Source organism: Neofelis nebulosa, chromosome 6 (genome assembly GCF_028018385.1).
Source record: "Neofelis nebulosa isolate mNeoNeb1 chromosome 6, mNeoNeb1.pri, whole genome shotgun sequence".
Lineage (NCBI taxonomy): Eukaryota > Metazoa > Chordata > Mammalia > Carnivora > Felidae > Neofelis > Neofelis nebulosa.
The window spans coordinates 143,918,811-143,939,215 of NC_080787.1; the positions used below are offsets into that span (position 1 = coordinate 143,918,811).

The following is a 20,405-nucleotide window of genomic DNA, read 5'->3' on the forward strand; positions in this document are numbered from 1 at the left end:
CTCAGCCTGGAGCCCAACACAGGACTCGATCCTACGACCCTGGGATCATGACCTGAGCTGTAATCAAGAGTCGGAGTCCCAACCAACTGAGCCACCCAGGTGTTTCTCCACACAGAGATATTTTTAAGAGAGGCCAGGAAAAAAACATAGGTGATTTCTGACGATCCTATGGCTTGTTTTTAGAATACGTATTTCAGTGTTATAAGTGCATGAAATGTTGTATGATAATCGGATGGTTGATTAGCCTAGTAACCATATTCCAATGTCCTGGTCAAGCTACATACCCTTTTGAGTATTTTGTGTGTTATAAAATGCTTACTGAAGACAGAGAAATTTCCTTTTCGAGATGAGAGGGATCTTGCATGAAGAAGGATGTGGGGTGGGAAAAGAAGAGGATGAATGGGAAAGAGACGGGGGGGGGGGAGATGGGGTAGGAGATAAGGGGGGTAGAGACAGCTTCTCAGTGGAGGCGACATTTGAGCAGAGACCTGAATGAGGTGAGCCAGCAAGTTCCCAGCCCTGAGAATAGAACACAGAAGCCAGAGTGCCCAGATCACTGGCAGGAGGCTGGTGGATGAGGTCAGAGAGGTGTCACGAGGGACCTGGTAGGCTCCAGTTTTATTCTAATTTGAGTGTTAAGACACGGGGTTATAGACGCTTGCTTTTGAATTGTCAGCCGTAGTAAGCAAAAAATGCCCCCAAAGATGGCAGGTGCTAATCTCTGGGACCAGTAAGTATTACCTCTTAAGAAAAAACGGTGTCGGTTGATGTTCTTATGAATCTCGAGATGGGGGGGATTATCTTGGATTTTCTAGGTGGCCTCTAAAGGCCATCACACATTTTCTTGTAAGAGAGGCAGAGGGAGATTTCCCACACGTGGAAGAGGGAAGGCGGTGTCACCATATAGGCAGAGACTGGAGTGATGTACCCACAAACTAAGGAATGTCACTGGTCCCCAGAGCTGGAAGAGGCAAGGGTTGGGTTGTCCCCTATTGCCTCCGGAGGGAGCTGAGCTCGGCCACCTTCTTGATTTCAGCTCAGGGATACTGATTTTGAACTTCTGGCCTCAGGGACTGTGAGAGCATAAATGTCTATTGTTTTAAGCTACTTAGCTTGTGGTAATTTGTTAAGGCAGCCATAGGACACTAATACAGCAGCATATGGATATTTAAGGGCGTGTACTGGATGAGATCAGAAAAAAAAAACAGTGAGTGTAGCTGGAGAAGATGTCGAAAGGTGAGCCCCAAGAACCAGGAGAGAGAGGACTGCAATGAATTGACAGATGACTTTCAAATGGGTGTGACACCGTATGTGTGGAGTGGAAAAGTGGTCACACACAACTAAATCACCGAAACAGAGGTGATCGTTAAAATCCGAACTATTCTGGGAATTGTCAGAGTCCTGAGGAAATGCACAGACTTCCCCAAATTAGGTAAGAATGAATTTAATCAATCTCATATATGTCCTATTATTTATTCTAGCTACCATATTCTAGCTAATACCAGAAAAGTATTTCACCCAAAATATGTATGTAAAGTTTGGGGAAAAAAAAAAAGTGATTCATAATGCTTTGTTTGATCAGAGCCTATAGAAAATGTTGTAAAATGTTGGGATTAAGTCATCGTTTAAAATGGGAATTAGCATGCTGTTAATTGATCTGACAACCTTGTGAGTGCCATCACCTGATTTATGATTGAACCGACAGTAATCTCTGACAAGTTTAACCTTCACTGCAAAACTGTGGCTCTTTTCGCCGAAGTCAGAGGAGACTTCCTTAAACTTGGATGATGCATCAGGTTTCCAGTCATTTGGGTTGATATTTTCTTTCTGCAGAGTAAAATTAGATGATGAAGTATGCAGTTCTTATATGAAAGAATGTAGTGAGGAACCAAATACCATGAGTTAAAATTGGATGAGTGAAAATCTCCCAAATAAGAGTGAAATTATTTCAGCTAGATAAGAGGGATGGAGCGTTTGGGGCACTGGGTGCGTCCACATGAACAAAGCCGAATGTCCTGTTTAAGGTATTCCGCACCTTACAACACAGGAGACCCGTACAGATCCATGCTGCCAAAAAGTCTCATTGCAGCAGAGACAATGGGGAATTGCCAGCTGGATCTGGTAACAATTTTGAATGATTATCTTTCCCTTTTGCTTCCTTTCCTCCGTCTCACTCCTTCCCTCCGTTTCTTTCTCCAAAGAGATCCTGTTAGCACAGACAAATGAGGCAAGTCAATAGCATCCACCCAAACAGACAGGATATATTGAGCCAATTCAAACCTGGGTGAACAGCAGCTGTGGTCTTGCCTGTGAAATTAGTTTAGAGGTGGCTTCCGCACAGTGAGGCATCAGAACTCTTTCATTTACACTTTCCTATAAGCACTGAAAAATGTGCACTTAGGTAAAAACCTATTTGCTGAGATTTTAGCATCTAAGCCTGTGTGTATGTGCGTGCAAGAGAGAGGAGGAGGAGAAAGAAAGGGAGAGAGAAAACACTTTTCAGTCTATTCTAAAGATTTTCAAAGCAGGCAGCAATGAAACAGATTGACCTTTTATTACTTCTGAATTGAGGACAGCTTCCTCCCTTTAAAGCTTCAATTATATTGCAGGTTTTTATGATTTTTGGAAGATACCATGGTAACTTAGGCAATGAACCCAAACCAGGCTGTTTGATGTGTTGAACTGTGTGCCATAAACCTCTGCAGCTTTACCAATCTGGCGTCAGAAATTACCCAATTACAATGCTTTTTAGCTTAATTTTCTAAAAGCAATTAGAATGCATGGCTTATAGGATGATGAGAAGAGAAAATAAATAACATGGGGTATGTGCAGATTATAGATTAATTCACTTGAAATTATGACTTGTAATTTTGAAAGGAAAACTTCAGTTTTATCAGATACTGAATCATTTATAATTCTGTTGGTGGTGTTTGCATCTTAGGAAGGACAGAGCAGTGTAAAATCATGTTATGCTGTTCGTTGTGAAAAAATATTTAATGACATGGAAAAGTGTTCATAATAAAGTTGCGGTGGAAAATAAGGTTGTAAAAAGAGTAGATATTATATGAATCCAATTTTATTTATACATACTTGTGAAGTGTATTGATATTAATTGATTCGTATAATTAAAATATCAACAGATTAATATACTGTACAAGTATATGTAACAGATATACATACACATACACTAAAGAGATCATTGATTTTCTTTTTTATGCTTTTCTGTTTGTTTTCCCAAATTTTATAATGTGAAATTTTTATCTGGCAGTATAAAATCTAAAACACACACACCAACTCATTTTAAAAGAAAATAATTTCAGGTTCCAGCTATACTAGAAAAATGAGCATAGGACTTATTTACCTACCATTAAAAAATCTGTAAAACTGGTCAACATATCTAAAACAATTATTTTTAAGCAAAGCAGCGTTGTGAGTTTCGAAAGAATGGAAACACTTAAGGTTGCTCAAGATTAACTTCAGCTTTCTGTCTAACAGCTCTTTGCAAATCTAGCACTGGGAATTGAGCCCAAATGGAGAGCAATAGTCTCTTTGGGTAGAACAGAGATTTGTATCAAGGCAGATGAGGTAGCTGTTGGTTGGGGGGCGGGGGGGCAGGTTCTCATGGAGAAGGAAGTTGTATAGAGAAGAACTCCAGAAGACTGCATGGGACCTCTTGAATCGTTGTCCAAATACCAAGCTGACGATGTATGGAATGGTAAGATCTGGTAGAGAATAGCTACTTGGAGGCTATAAACTGAAAAGAAAAAAAAAAAAAAAAGAAAAAAAAACATATAGCATTTGTCAGTAAGTGCTGGAAGGTACAAGCTTTCAAGTAGCCAGAGTGGGAGTTGAGATCTCAAAAAGGCTCTCCCTGATGAGTAGGCCAGTGATAGCCCTATATATAATACACAAAAGCTTCAGAACAAATGTCAACAGGATAAAGAGTGCCAGAACAAAAGACAACATTCCTTAAAGAAAGACAATGGAATACAGAAATTTAAACATGGGGCACCAATAGTATTTAGCATATAAGTTAAAATTTTTAGACACATATAAAGAAGCAAAAAAAAAAAAAAAAAGAGAGAGAGAGAGAGACAACGAGTAGACATATAAGGAATCCCAACCAAGAAATAAAGATGATAAAAATGGAAATTTTAGCATTGCAAAATACGATATATGGAATGAATATTGTGCTAGATGGGTTGAACAACAAACTGAACACCAGCAAACAAAGATCAATAAATCTGAAAACAGGAATATTGGTCCGAGTCTAGTAAAGAGACAGAAATCACACAGTGATTTAAACAGAGGAAGATAAATATAAAGAACTAAGCTATAGTAAAAGACCGTAGATGTAAAATTATACTAAAGGTAGAGCTAAGAAGCTCAAAGAGGAGATTACATGTAATAATAAAAATATAGGGATCATGCGAAGAAAGCGAGAAAAGAGAAACCAAAAAACAAAGAATAGATGGGAAAAGTGAAAAACAACAATATGGAATGCTTCAATGCATCAATGATTATATTAAATGTAAATGTAGTAAACACCCCAATATAAAGGCACAAATAATAATACCAGATACAAATAAGCAAAACTTAAATGCATATTGTTTAAAAGGGACATTTTAATATCAAAATGAGTGAAAGGAAATGGATTGAAAAATAACGCAAATCATAAAAATATTGGAGTCACTTTATTAGTATCAGACAAATTAAATGACAAAAATATAGAAATATTTCATACATAGCAGGGATAATAAAATAGAAAAATGTTCTATAAACGTCAGAAATAAGGAGGAATATTTTGTCATGATACAAGGGTCAATTCATCATGGAGACATAATAATCTTAAAATGCATATGCACTCGGGGGCGCCTGGGTGGCTCAGTCGGTTGAGTGTCCAACTTCAGTTCAGGTCATGATCTTGCAGTTTATGAATTCAAGCCCTGTGTTGGGCTCTGTGCTGACAGCTCAGAGCCTGGAGCCTGCTTGGGATTCTGTGTCTCCCTCTCTCTCTGCCCCTTCCCTGCTCATGCTCTGTTTCTCAAAAATGAATAAACGTTAAAAAAATTTTTTAAAAATGTATATGCAATCAACAACAGAGCTTCAAAACATATGAAGTAAAGAATGAGCTAAGAAAGCAGGGGTAGACAAATCTACAATCATAGCTACATAATTTAATATACCTCTCTCAGTTAATAATAGAAGACATGAACAAAATTTTGAAAGGATATAAAAGACATGAATAGCATTATAACTAGTTAACATAGTTAACATATTTAGAAAAAAACTATACCCAAAAAACTGCAGGATGCACATTCTTTCCAAACACAAAATCACCAAGCTATACCAAACCATAATCCATAAAACTTCTCAATCAATTTCACAGGCTTGCAATGTTACTAAGTGTGTTATCTGATCAGACCACAATTAACTTAGAAATTAATAAAAAAAAAACCCAGGAAAATCACAAATAATTGGAAATTCAAAATCACATTAAAAAGAAACCCATGGGATTAAGAATAAGTCACACAGAATTTGGAAAATATTTGGAACAGAAGTATGATTAAAACACAGCATGTTACAATTTGTGGGATACAGATAAAGGGATGATTAGGCAGACCTTGGTAGCTTTAAAGGCTTATGTTCCAAAAGAATAAAATGTTAAAGTCAGTGATCTAAGTGATCAACTTCATAAACTAGAAAAAGAACAAATTGAAATCAAAGTAAGGTTGGTTCTTGGAAAAGACTTTTTAAAACGATAAGCCCATTGGGGATTCTGGGTGGCTCAGTCGGTTAAGAGTCTGACTTCAGCTCAGGTCATGATCTTGTGGTCTGTGCTGATGGCTCAGAGCCTGGAGCCTGCTTCAGATTCTGTGTCTCCTTCTCTCTTTGCCCCTCCCACACTCGTGCTCTGTCTCTGTCTCTGAATAATAAATAAATATTTTAAAAATTTATAAATAAATAAATAAAATGATAATCCCATAGCAGGACTGATCAGAAAGAGAAAGGGAAAGAGCAGAAAGAAAATTTGAATAGAAATATATTTGCTAAAATGTTGAATTCATAATTAAAAACCTTTCCACATAGAAAATTCCAGGCCAGGGTTGCCTGGGTGGCTCAGCCGGTTAAGTGTTCGACTCTTGATTTCAGCTCAGGTCATGATCTTGTGGTTCTTGAGTTCAAGCCCCACATGGGGCTCTGCACTGACAGTGTGGAGCCTGCTTGAGATTCTAGACAAGTTGTGTTGACAAAGAATAGGAAGGTCGTACACTTTAAACTACTTTATCTCAAGACTTGCTATAAATTTATAGTAATCTAGATAGTGTGACTGTAGTTTATGGATAGACAAATTGATTACTTGGCCAGACTAGGGTCCAAAAGTGGACAGAGAGGAACATTGACATTTTGCACATGAGGAACAATTAATTTTTGATCCAGGTGCAAAGATAATTTAACAGAGAAAAGATGGTCTTTTCAACAAATGGTGCTAGACAAACTAGATACCAATGTGCAAATAAATGAGCTTTGATTATTACCTAGGTGAAATTCAAGAATGTAAGAGCTTCTAGGGGCGCCTGGGTGCCTCAGTCAGTTAAGCGTCTGACTTCATCTCGGGTCACGAACTTGCAATTCATGGGTTCAAGTACCACACTGGGCTTCGTGCTGACAGCTCAGATCAGGGAACCTGCTTCGGATTATGTGTCTCTGTCTCTCTCTTCCACTCCCCCACTCATGCTCGCGCGCTCTCTCTCTCTCTCTCTCAAAGGATGAGTAAACTTTAAAAAAATTAAAAGAAAAGAATGTAGGAGTTTCTAAAGTAAAACATTACAGAATTTGTTTGCAAACCAGGAACAGACAATAAATTCATAGGAAGAACAGGAAAAAAAAAATCCATAAAAGCAACAATGATAAATGAGGTTTCATCACAATGAAAAACTTTGCTCGTCATAAAACACTATAAGAAAAACGAAGACAAGACCACAGCTAAACGTTTTATGGTAACTTCATTTGCAAAGCATATATCTTTTAAAAGCACCCATATCCAGAAAATTAAAAAAAAAAAAAAGCTTTAATATCTCAATATAAAAAAGACCAAAACACTAAAGTTGGGCAAAAGATTTAAACAAGCACGTCAAGGAGAAATATATACAAATCCTATTAAGACATGATCAGTAATCATATGAGATCATGATAAAAATTATTAGTTTTCAGAGAAATGCTAATTAAAACCACAACCAGATATCTGACCACTAGAAACTCGTTAGAATGGCCAACATTAAAATACTACGTGTTGGCAAGGATGTCGGGTTGGAATTTTGCTACCCTGGCGATGGAAGAGTACAATGGTACAATTATTTTGGAAAATATTTTGATAGTTTCCTGAAAAGAGAGAAATACATGTCCACTATGACACAGCAATTCTACTCGTAGGCATTTTCTCAAAAGAAATAAAAACTACCTGTCCATAAAAATTCTGGTACATGAATGTTCTTAGATCTTTTCTTCATAATAGTGAAAACTCCAAAGCCTAGCAACAGAAGGATGGTTGAAGAATTTCTACTTTATTCATAGAAAGGGCTGGTAATTATTAACAAAAAGGAACAAACTACTGACACATACGGTAACATAGATGATTCTCGAAAATATCATGCTGAGCCAACGAAGGCACACACAGAAGAAATACGGACTATGTGACGCCATTTATATGAATTCAAACCAGCAACACCAATGCGTAGGGGAAAAAAGGCAAGTGGGAAGGTTGGTTGGGAAGGGGCATGAGCTAGTTTTATAAGGATATGATTATTTTCTGTGTTCTTGACACAGGTACATGCATGTAGGGGATTTCACTGTGTCTCTGTCTTTATATTACCTTTTTAAGAACATTAAAAATGAATTATTATTATTAATAGGTTTACTTTTTTGTATCACTTGTATTATGGGTTAGCAATTTCAACTGCTTTGTGTATTTTCTAGACTTGAACAAATGAGTGGATATATTTAAAATAATGAGCTTGTCAGTGTTGAGGTACAGAGTTGTAAATATGAAAATATAAAGCATATCCATTGTGTTGATTTGGGGTTGGAGTTATCAGTATGAACCCATGATCTTAAAGAGATAAATATAGGTAGGGGTGTGTGTGTGTGTGTGTGTGTGTGTGTGTGTGTGTGTGTGTAAATTTCCTAAATTTCACAAATTTCTAAATCTTTCTAATGAGAGAACCTGGAAACAATGGGTCACCCACGAGCATACCTAATGCTGAGGTCTTGGTTCCAAATACCCTTTTCTTCTAAAAGGAACCAGGGCTCTTTGAATGAAAGGTTCCTTGCAGGGATGCAGCAGGTTTGAAAGCAAGTGAAATTTCTGTAACTTTTTTTGTGTTACAATGTTAAGGAGAGTCTCAAGGAATGAACAGTCTATGACAAAATAAGAATATAAATTAAATAATGACAGTAATGGATTATAATCTACTGAATAAAACAATTTACAAGTCCATTATGATGCTATTAATAATTGCACAAACAAGAAAACAAATAGGGCAAAGGAAACGTCTGCTTTATGGTAGAATGCCAACTTATGAATAGCAAAGGAAGGATAGATTTAGAGAAACATTAATTCTTGCTAGAACGATTAAGTGAAGGTTCTGTGAGGAAGAGGATATTTGCATAGTCTTGAGGTATTTCCCCACAAGTTATTTGTTATTTACCAAAGGAAACTGGGTAGAGATTTATCAGTTACCACTTTAACCAAATAATCCAAATCATTGTCACCAATGGCAGGACCAACTGACGTTACATGTCTCCTGAAGTTACCCATTGAGAAGGGCACAACGCTTCAGAGGTATTCCCGACCAAAAAGAAAAAAAAAAAAACCCCCAAACAAAAATAACAAACAAACAAAAAAAAAGCCATATTCAAAATCTAATAATGAGGAAATATGAGACAATCCTGAACTCAGTTATTTTCTATAGCATACCTGGATGGTAGTCTCCAAAATATTCACATCAAGACAGAGGCTGAAGAACCGTTCATATTAAGGAAGCTTTAGACACATGGTAACTAAATACAATGCACCCTTATCAGTTAGATCCTGGACTGGAAATGTTATATAACATGTTACACACACACACACACACACACACACACACACACACACACACTTATGTGGATCCATAAAAGACACTGCTGGGATGATTAATAAATTTAAATATTCATTTGCACTGTACGTTAGAAAATGTATCAGTATTGAATTAAATGTCTTGACTTTGATAATTACACATATGTTACATAAGAGAATCTCTTTTCTTTAAAAAGCCAAGGTTAAAGTACTGGGTGGGAGGGGTCCTGATATTTCCAATCTCAAATGGAGAGGGAGTGAGAGCGAAAAGGGGAGGGAGAAAGGGCGAGGAAAATGGGGCAATGCTTACAGGATGGTTGAATCTGGGTAAAGGTTATATATGGGAGTTTCATGTACGATTCTTGTAACTTTTCCCATACGGAAAGACACTTCACAAAGGAAGACTATGCAGACATCCAGGTTGGTTTCTTGGAAGACTGGTGGGGGTGTTTTGGGGGGATTTGTGGCTCAACAGTCAGGCGATGGTGTCCAAGGCAGCTCTGTGGTTGACTCTAGGGCCGTGGAGGGCTGTGGCCTGTCCTGGTGTTGCGCTTGGCATCTCCTAGACAAACTACACAAGGTTGGGTGTCTGAAATCAAGAGTCCTAGTCCTCATATCTGTGCATTTTCTTGGGAAATGATAGCGTAAGTAGCAATTAACAGAAATTGCATCGATCTCTTTCTTTTTGGGAGCAGAAAGTTTTACTCTGTGAAAACCAATTATATAGAGAAAGCGGAAAAAAAAAAAGCTTGCTATACAACTTAGACTAATTGGAAGGAAATACATTGTTCCTTAAAAGCTTAACCATGTTAAAAGAGATATGATGTTCTAGAATCATCTTTAGAAAAGGCCACGTTTTGTAAAGAGTCAGCAAGAACACCAAGGCTGGAGACCACCAATGAAAACCTACACAGTTCAACTGTGTTATTCCCAAGAAATAGATTTTAGAGAAAAAAAAAAATTGAAAAAAAAGGAGAAATCTAATCTATCAGAACTAGATGAAAACCTGAGCTCTCACATTTCAAGAAGGGTAAAGTCTCCAGAACGAAACTGAATATTCATCAAATTACCAGTGGCTTTTCCAAATAGAGCATTAGGGGAGAACAATCGCCATAAGAAGCTCCTCCTAAGGGCTGTCTTTTTTCCCAAAAGGAGAACCTGCATCCCAGTCTACTCAGATTCCTTCACTTCTTCCTCCAGCTCAAGGTCCATTGTTGCCAGCAGAATCGTGGGGACATGTCTTGAGGTGAGACTTCCCTTCCTTCCTACCCCTACAGGAAACAGGTATGGAAAATACCTTGAAAATACTTTGTGCCAAGTATAGTTCTGGTCTACCACAATATTCAGTAGTTATACAAGATTCCTCTATTCCAAGGAGTATTCCTGACTTTCCCCCTTGTGCCATATACTAGCCCTACGCCCAAACCTGACAAAATGTAAATAATGGTCAGTGGCCTACAGGGTTGATCCAGTTTCAAACAAACCTGTTAATTGATGCAAAAACCTTGAGACTTTTGTCCCTCTTTGAAAGTAATTTTTGGACCATCTCTCCTTTTTGGCTTAGGGAAAAGCCATTTCATGAAAGATTAGACTTTTGCCTAAGGGAAGGTTTACAGAATTGTGACTCTTAGGATAGCATTTTATAGATAAAATGTATACACATATTTTCAAAAGAAAATAATGGCACCGCATGGGAGCGTTGGTAAGATCCGGTATCATTTTACTTGCATAGAACTTTTATAGCAGTTTTTTCAAGCCAACATACAGTGTTCTGGCCAAGCCTGGTGTTTTGATGTGAATGGGGAAAAGCTGACCATGGCTGTGTGGTACCTGTGAGTGTGCAGTGTTTGGTTTAGGTAGGAAGAGTTCCTTTGTTGTACATAATTGCCAGAGTGGAACCGGAGCTCCAGCCTGCTTAGCGTGCTGACTCCACATATATGATTCATTTGTGATTCATTTACAAACACTTGTCCACAGAGATTTGAATCCTGTGGTGCTGGATCTGAGGAATAAAAAAGGACAAACTAGCAAAGCTGACTCACTCATGTGAAGAAGGAGTCTATTAGCCTATTTATTTGTAAGGCAGAAGACACTTATATTTCAGATGATGTCACTACAGTAGGCATTTCTGTGTGTGACCGCGGGGGGGGGGGGGAGAGAATAATATTATGATTTAGTTTTCCTTCGTACATTATCATACTTAGCTGTGGTTTCCCCCAAAAGTTTATAATAAATTCAAATGGACGATCAAGCCATATGTAAAATTTGGGAGGAGGATTACATGAATTATATAAATTGCTTGCTTAGTTAATTTCATGTAAGTGAGTAAATGTATTTAAACTACAATAAGATCTAGCGTTTAATAATACAAAGTCAATATAAATCACTCAGAGCCTCTCCAAGAAAAGGAAGTGCTCCATGAATGCAACTGTTTTATTTCTTGTGGTGGTTAAAATTTCCCCGGGTTCTGAGCTGGGGGTGGGAAGGACCACAACTTCGACTAAGAAAAAGCTTAGAAAAGGTGCCATAAAAAGAATCTTTGGAGGGGAAAAGAAGCAGAGGTAGAGAAGACAATGGTTAAGATAGTTTGGTGTGCCCGCCTTCAGGTGGCGCTACAACCCCTCCACAGCCAAGCTCCTGTCCAGCTGGTAGTAAGTGAGCAAGAGTGAGAGGAGGAAAGGAACAGGTGTGGGGAGAGGAGGGCATAGGTAGGAAGCATTCATCTGGGAAGAGGTATTAATAAATTGTATGTCTGCAACTTGGGGGAGTGTCTGTAAACAGAAAGAGGAAGCGTGTACATCCAAGGAGAGAGAAGAGTTCTATAAATTGTATTACGAAAATAGTCTCTTTCTGATTAAAGCAAAGTGGGTTGAGTTTTCGGAAAGAAAATCCTGGTGTTGTTTTTCTGATGTTTCACGTGTTTGATCTGGCAGATAGAGCTCTGTGAGCAAAATAACGTACGATGACTTTATATGCTGACACATTTAAGTAACACCGGCTCGCACGTCTCTCTCTGGCCTTCCAAGCGAGCCAATATTACAGACAAATTAATGTATGACTGCATGAACAGACTCTTATTTCTCTATTGTCTTGGTGCCCATTTGCCTGTCCTGAAAGGAGGGATGGATCAGCCATTTTTAAAATCCATTTCAAGAGAGATTATAACAATCACCTATCCCGTCGGTCTGTGTCATTAAGTATAAATGAGTCTGTGATGAGAAAAGTCAAAGCTCCGTTTTATTAGTCTTAATTTTAGTTTTGATTTTTGGATACCTGATTTGCTTTCACATTGGATACCTTAGACAAAAGCAAAGTCAACGGCTGATCTCTTGGTTTTCCCTGCAGTGAGCATAATTGGACACTCTATGGAAGTGGTGTAACTTTCCGCATAGATCCCACAAAACAGTGAAGACTGCTAGATTAAAAAGAAATCTTTTAATATATTTGTGATTAACTGGCAACTGTTCTACGAAATTGCAGGGAAGCAGAAATAAACAGAAAAGGTTAACAAGGTAGGACTCAGGGATGATTATTTGTACAGGAGGAAGAAAGGCCAACCCACACCCAAGCTTTCTCTCAGACGTCAACCTGTTTGATAAATAAGTAATGGGGAAAAAGAATTTCCGCCCTCAGATTTACACATTTTGTACTCTTTAGCTCTGACCTTTGTGCATGGCCACAAATCTGATGCTAAAGAGCAAGTCTATGAATTATGGAAAACGAGAGATGAGTCCAGGGATTTGTGTTTGCAATATGTAGCTCCATTCTCTTTACCCCTGTTGAGGACACAGAGTTCTTCTTAGTGTCTTTTTCCCCCCATAGAGTTCTGGGGATCTGTATTTACATTTTGTGACAAGTTCCTTTACTTGCTTATCGTTTGGAAAATTGCCCAACTGATTGTCCAAAAGATAGTCATTCTGCCTGACAGATAGCAGAGCTCGTTGTTAGGATACAAAATTATTGTCATTGCTATCTGCCACAGTTAACATCATAAACTAACCTACGGGTTTGTATCTTTGAGGAAAAACGCCGGGTAAATGGTGGTCTAAAAAAACCAACATAGTGGCTCATTTCCAAGGGTGACCGTCAGGAAAGTGGGTGGCTGGGAGATGCTATTCTTGCCCAGGTATGTAATTATCAGATCACCACTATATAATCTGGGTGATGACTACAGAATGATTTCTAGTAGTTGATTTCAAATACGTTAAGAAAAAAGATAGTGAGATGTAGCCAAACTTACTAAAGGGGGAATAACAGACATTGAAAGTAAGAAAATTAGTAAAGATTCACAACATAGATGTTAATCCTGTGACATTCAAGTCCTCAGAGCAACTGCACAACCTGCCTCAACGAAGTTAACTACTGGAGCCTCTGGGTGGCTCCGTCGGTTAAGTATCCTACTTCTGCTCAGGTCATGGATCTCACGGTTCATGGGTTCGAGCCCCGTGTTGGGCTCTGTGCTGACAGCTCAGAGCCTGGTGCCTGCTTTGGATTCTGTGTCCCCCTCTCTCTCTGACCCTTCCCCACTCACACTCTGTCTCTCTCAAAAATAAATAAACACTAAAACATTTTTTAATAAAAATAAATTAACAAACATTAAAAAACTTTTTTAAAAAGAGGCTAACTACTACCATTGAGGATGGAAAGTATATCAAGAGAGTCTTTTTTTTTTTTTTAATTTTTTGAATGTTTATTTATTTTTGAGAGGGAGAGAGACAAAGCGTGAGCAGGAGAAAGGCAGAGAGAGAAGGAGAGACAGAATGTGAAGCAGGCTCCAGGCTCTGAGCTGTCAGCACAGAGCCTGATGCGGGGTTCAAACTCACAGAGGGCAAGATCATGACCTGAGCCAAAGTTGGATGCTTCACCGACTGGGCCACCCAGGTGCCCCAATCACGAGAGTCTTCTTAAGCTTAACCCTCCGTTTCTTTAGTTACCATAAGATTTCTCCTCCCCCTTTTTTGAGGATTTAACAGGCTAAATGCTAAATGTTACATACATGAGCTTTTCAACTATCAATTCATTTTTTAACTTTGTTGAGGTATAATTAACAAATAAAATTGTAAGCTATTTAAAGTATACATGATAATTTGATATAATTATGCATTGTAAAAGGATTCCCCCACTGAGTTAATCAACATATTCATTACCTCATGTATTTTTTACTGAGTCCAAATGCTTTTTTTTAGATTCTACATATGATTCCTACTCTTGTCTTTCTCTCTGGCCATTTCACTCAGCAACATGCCCTCCAGATCCATTCCATCCTGTTGCAAATATTCCTCCTTTTTAAAGGCTGAATAATATCCCATGGACATAGGTACTACATCTGCTTTGTCCATTCATCTATCAGTGAACACCCAGATTGTTTCCATACCTTGGTATCGTGAATAATACTGCTAAGAACATGGGAATACAGGTATCTCTTCACAATAATGACTTCATTCCCTTTGGATATATACCTAGAAGTGGGATCGCTATATTATATGGAGTTATATTTTTAATTTCTTGAGGACTCTCTGTACTATTTTCCATAGTGGGTATACCAGTTTACATTCCCACACCAGTGTACAGAAGTTCCCTTTTCTCCACTTTCTGGCTAGCAATTGTTATATCTTGTATTTTTACAGCAGACATTGTGACAGGTATGCGGTGATATCTCATTGGGGTGCACACATGTTTTTATATAATCGGATGACCCCGGGAGATAATTACAGAAAAGGAAACTGAACCACAAGGAGGTGAAGCAAATTCCTCAAAGTCCTTTAGATGGAATTAGAATTCACACCCAGGCTGGAACCGAACTCATAACCAATGTTCCCCCCATTGTCTTCATAACTTGTGTGCCAGGATAGCTTAGCGTCATGGTACGGGCCCAAACACCTGCTTTTCAATCATACAGTCAGCCATGTTACACTTTAGGAAGAAAGGCTTTCTGGGGTCCCAGGACTGTTTTATTTATTCAGAATAATGCTAACTATTTTCTTCTGTCACTGCAAAGTAGTTACTGTGTCTTCTCTTTCTTTGGGTTGTTCACATGAAACTTCTGTTATCAACATGTTTACACTAGACTAACGAGAATTCAAACCCTCTCTGCAACTGGTTTTTATTATGTGTGACACACTTCATTGCTCCAGACCCTCACCGGATAGAAAATACCTTCTTGCCTGCAAAGATACATGGATTTACGCTCATTAATTCCATGGCACTTTAAATGACCTGCCCATTTCTGTGGCCTTTGAAACATGGCTCCATTAGATCAGTGTAGGGGCCAACCTTTGATTAGTACCTTGAGAAAGTCAAAATCTATAATTAGACTGGCATAAAACCTGGGGTTTTCCAAGTCTCTATGGAGAAAACCACAAATCTATTCACTTGTTCCAGTTAGTTTTGACTCAGCAGTAATATTTATAGAGAGGTCATTTACTCACAAAGCTGTCTGCCAGGAGTCTGAATCATGATTTCTAATAAAAATGGGTTTCAAACTCTCTAAGACCTGTGAGAACAATCAGGTGATTTCAAAACTTTAAGGATCGTTTATTAGAACAACCAAATGTTTGGGGGATATTGAGAATTTCTTTCCTATATATTAACATCAAGCTTTTATAGCGTAGCCCAAAAAAATCAATGTGAGTTATATTATATTGAACTTTCTTCTTTGCTTGTATAATTATGAATTACCTGGCAAGACATAAATCATACATACTACCCATTTGGACACTGGCTGTGAAACTGCAAAACTCAAAGACTCAACAAGTGTCCCCAGGCCTTGGTGTCACGTGGTCTTTTGGTCTAGCTGGGTTTCAGTGTTAGTACTTTAATCCCAAATGGAGTTCTTTGAATTTTTTTTTTTAACGTTTATTTATTTTTGAGACAGAGAGAGAGAGAGACAGAACATGAACGGGGGAGGGGCAGAGAGAGAGGGAGACACAGAATCGGAAGCAGGCTCCAGGCTCTGAGCCATCAGCCCAGAGCCCGACGCGGGGCTCGAACTCACGGACCGCGAGATCGTGACCTGAGCTGAAGTTGGACGCCTAACCGACTGAGCCACCCAGGCGCCCCACAAATGGAGTTCTTTAAATTGGGGTCTTGTCAACAAAAGATTGGGAACTAAGATAGTACTAAAGGAAAAATATTTTGGAGTTTTCCACCTAGAAAATGAACTCTGTCTATCAATACGTGATGTATATTCAGGTAGGATTCAATTTGGTCACTGGGACTACTCCACCAAGGGATTGGTAAATGATGCAATCACAATGTCCAGAAGCAAAGTCCTCAGTTCTGCTCTCATCCTTTTCATCGCCTTCTTGAATGACATGACCAAAATGGTCATCTTCTGTGTCCAAGGATTCCAGAATGAACAGCATAAATTATTTATGCACTTAAACTACTTTAACTATTTATTTAACTAGTTTAGCTATTTATTTCTTTAACCATTCATAAGCTTTAACTACTAAATTGGGTTAATAACTATCATTAAAACTCTTGAGTTATGCTCTGTTAAGTTACGTTACGTTACGTTATGACAAATGATGCTCAAAAGAGTAAAAAGACTTGCTGACGGAAACAAAGGTCCTACATATCTGTATTGGCTTAAACATTTTTTTTAAGTTGATTTACTTATTTTTAAAGAGAGAGAAAGAGACAGAGAAAGCACGTGAGCAGGGGAGGAGAGAGAGGGAGAGAGAATCCCAAGCAGGCTCTGCACTAAGAGTGATCCCATCAGCCTTGAAATCATGACCTGAGCCGAAACCAAGAGTCGACTGAGCCACCCAGACGCCACTGTATTAGCTTTCAATCTATGTCTGTATCTCTCTGAAACCTACAGTGGTTCCTCCACTTTCTCAAATGCTTCAGGCTGGTCTCATGCTTTTTTTTTTTTTTTTTCCCATATTTTACAACATATGTATCCATTGCTGGTTTTTGAGCTTTCAAAAAAATAGTACCACACAATAAAGACGCTTAAACAACTTGCTTTATTTCACTCAATATTATGTTTCCAAGATTCACGCAGGTTGCTGCATAGAGCTATCACTCACTGATTTTTCACTCCTGTGTAATATTCCGTTGTTTGCATTTCACAATTTTATATTCTCATTTTATTGCTGGTGTTTTTGCCCCAAGTTTTGCTAGGAAGTCCAATATTTCTAGAACGTTCTTAGAAATCTCTATTTGAGTCACTCGTGCAAGTATTTTTCTAGGTTATATACCTAGGAATGATATTGCTGGTTCAAAGGGTATGCATCTATATAACTTTAAAAAGTTACTACCAGATTGCTTTCCAAATGGGTATGCCATTTGGTATATACGATTTACAGTCATATCAGCTAAGTGTAAGCACTTTAATTGCTCTATACCCTTGCTGGTACTTGGTATTTTGAAAAAAAATTCTTAATTTTATTTTCTGTTGTAAAAGCTATTTTCTTTTTCTGTGAAATGCCTGTTCATATCATTTGCCTTTTTTTTCTACCGGGTTATCTTTTTATTGGTGTTCACTAAAGGACTTCTTTATAAATTTGGGTCATAAATTCCTAAAAATTTGCGTTGGACAATATCTTCTCCTAGTCTGTGGCTTGTCCCATATGCTTGTTGTTATGTGTGTGAAGTTTCCCTACGTTCATTGTTCATTGTTGGCTCTTGGCCTTGCCTCTGGTTTTCTTTGTTTTTATGTCCCGAGGGCATATCTTTTATTAGTTACTTGGCCATCAGAGGATGAGTCTCAGCCTGCCTTCTCTTCTACGAGTCCTACCACTACCTTCATATATAGTCATTTGATGGACTTCTTGGTCACATCTTCCTTCTGGTCCCCTCCACCATCTGACCTCAGACAGCACAGCCACATCCTTTGATCTGTCCCCACTATCAGGCACCCGTAACAAGATTGTCTGGCACTTCAAGAGAAGGTGGACAGACACTTGTAATTCCTATGATAATTATCCCCTGGAACACTATCCTCCAAGAACAGACTACACTATATATTTTTCTGGTCACTCAAAAAAACAAAAACAAAAGCAAAACCAAAACTGTCCTTCTTTTCTCAAGAAACAAGATGGTGGAACTCAATAGGCCAAAGCTGCCTCAAACATAAAACTGCTACCTTTCTCGACAAAATGTGCTCTTTCAGCACTTTTACATCGTTTAGCTCCTTCTTGCCTCACTGCCTGCCAGTTACATTGGTGCTTGAGATCATTTGCCCTTGCTTCTGTACATACTGACTCTGTGGCTTGAATGTCCTTTGAGTTAGTCTGTTTCAAACTTTTTGCTTTTGGAGTGCCCGGATTGTATCTGTTTGGCTCTCCTCACACGTAAGACCTGAGAAAGCACTACAGACAGCTAGGCACTTCATAAATACTTCTTCGTAATGATAAAAAGTCACTAAAATATTTATCAGCATTAGGTTTTCATAGGTTCCAAAAGTCCTTTATGCACAGTGAATAAAATAACATCAATAATCAGGTCTAAAGAAATACTAGCTTTTTATAAGGCTGTAGTAAAACTAGCAAATCTTCATGCACTCCACCAACCTATAATCTTCTGTTGCCCAACAGGTCTTCTGTCCCTTTGGCTACGAAGGACGTCGGTGTTAACTGCCCCTTCATACGTCTGAGCTGAGACCTTTGGGACTCTTCTGTTTTCCGGCCAAACATCCTGCCTGCAGACTTTGGCTGGCACTTGACCATAGAGACCGTGAGCCACTCTCTCTTCCTGTACATCACCGACGATCTTCCACCTGCTGTGGCTTCTCCCGCTTTGAGGTGGTACCTGCACAGGTGGATGGGCTGGGTGGCTAAGGGAGCAGAAAGAGCTCTTGCGTGAGAAGAGGCATGAGTGGGAAAGGCTGGTAGAGAGGCTCCTCTACATCTTGAGAAGGGAATAGATGAGTCTCTAATGTCCACGCTCAGTCCCACTCCCCTGATCTTATCCTTGTCTTCATTTGGACATGTGCTTCGATGGAATGTCAAAATCCTGCCAAAAGGAATAGCCATACGTAGGCCTGCTCAGGGGCTGGGATAACTGGATCTAATGATAAGCTCCACTTTGAAAAGAGTGGGAAGGAAAGAGCGAGGGTGGTGGGGGGAGGAGAGGGGAAGGAAGGGGGACAAAGAAACAAAGAAACTGCAAGTCTCTTATCATGAAAGTAAGAGGATGCCTGGAATTGCAATTAGTGCTTAATCCCTTTAGTCTGAGATCCTGACTTGTTTGAGAATGCAAATGTCACATGCTGGTGGGGTGAATGACTCTTACTTTGTTGTCATATCCTTTAGACTTCAATACAACAGAGGAATCAGAAATGTTTGAGAAGAGAAGGGGAAAGAAATGGAGGCACTGGCCAGCCCACAGATGAGCAGAGGAGGAAAAGAATGAAATGGGCAGGCTGAGTCCACTGAAAACTCACCCCAGTCTGTGGGTGTGGTGTGACCTCAGGGCTGAATCTCCACGGCTCTTCCACCGGGACTGCGCATGTGCAATGACAGCAGTTGCTGTCTGCAGCAGTTCAGAATGTGACCACCTCACTTGCTTTTCTTTGTTCTTAAATCTCTCTTTTCCCAGCACATTTCTCACACCAACAGATTCCTTAGGAACATACCGGAGATGGGCATAGCATGGTGGCAGCCTTTGGAGACAGGAGATAGGATAGGGAGATAGGAAATGGACAGGGAAAGATTAGGACCTGAGGTCTCTGGGTGGGGAAAAACAAATTCTGGGAGCAGTGAACTACAGCAAACCCCCTGGGGCTTAAGGTCCCTCTTAAGAAGGTAACAGACATCACCTACTCCCCCTCAGGATCCCCTCAGGGATTTGACAAGCAAAATACCTAGCCAAACCATACAACTTAGGGACATACAACTTAGGGACATACAACAAGGGACAGTATGGCCGTCTGACCCCTGACACAATGAAGTCGAACCAATCTGGAATGGACAACCCAGCGCCTAGCATTATCCAGCCAATAAGGGTCGAACCTGAGAAGGAACAAGGGGAAAGGGAAGGGGGTGCTGGCAAGAACCTCATAAAAGGACCTCCTTGGCTGTAGTCGCGGGTGTTCACTTTCGAATGTCCCCTCTCTGTAAAGAGAGCTTTCATACTAGTCTTCCTTTCTGCACTTATACTCTAATAAATTTTTGCCTGTCGCTCATTTTGTGTCCACCTCTTCTTCTTTGAAGCAGCGAGAGGACAAATCCCGGGTATCGTGGTGAAAAATCCTGCATCACCTGGATTTGAGTCAGGGTTTGCCAAACACTAGTTATGAAGACCTTGGGTTACCTACGTGTTCCAAGCCTTGGTTCGC

General features: G+C 39.2%; 1 long non-coding RNA gene across 2 annotated transcripts; it reads left to right on the forward strand.

The window, feature by feature from the left end:
- The first annotated feature begins 607 nt into the window (after positions 1 to 607).
- On the forward strand, positions 608 to 19,764 carry LOC131515085 (uncharacterized). 2 transcript variants are annotated; one of them, XR_009263426.1, is made up of 4 exons: positions 645 to 730; positions 10,271 to 10,364; positions 18,664 to 18,870; positions 19,381 to 19,764. It is a non-coding gene; the product is annotated as an uncharacterized LOC131515085 (long non-coding RNA). The 2 variants fall into 2 exon arrangements; XR_009263425.1 differs by lacking the exon at positions 10,271 to 10,364 and having other exon boundaries at positions 608 to 730.
- The last annotated feature ends 641 nt before the right edge of the window (positions 19,765 to 20,405 follow it).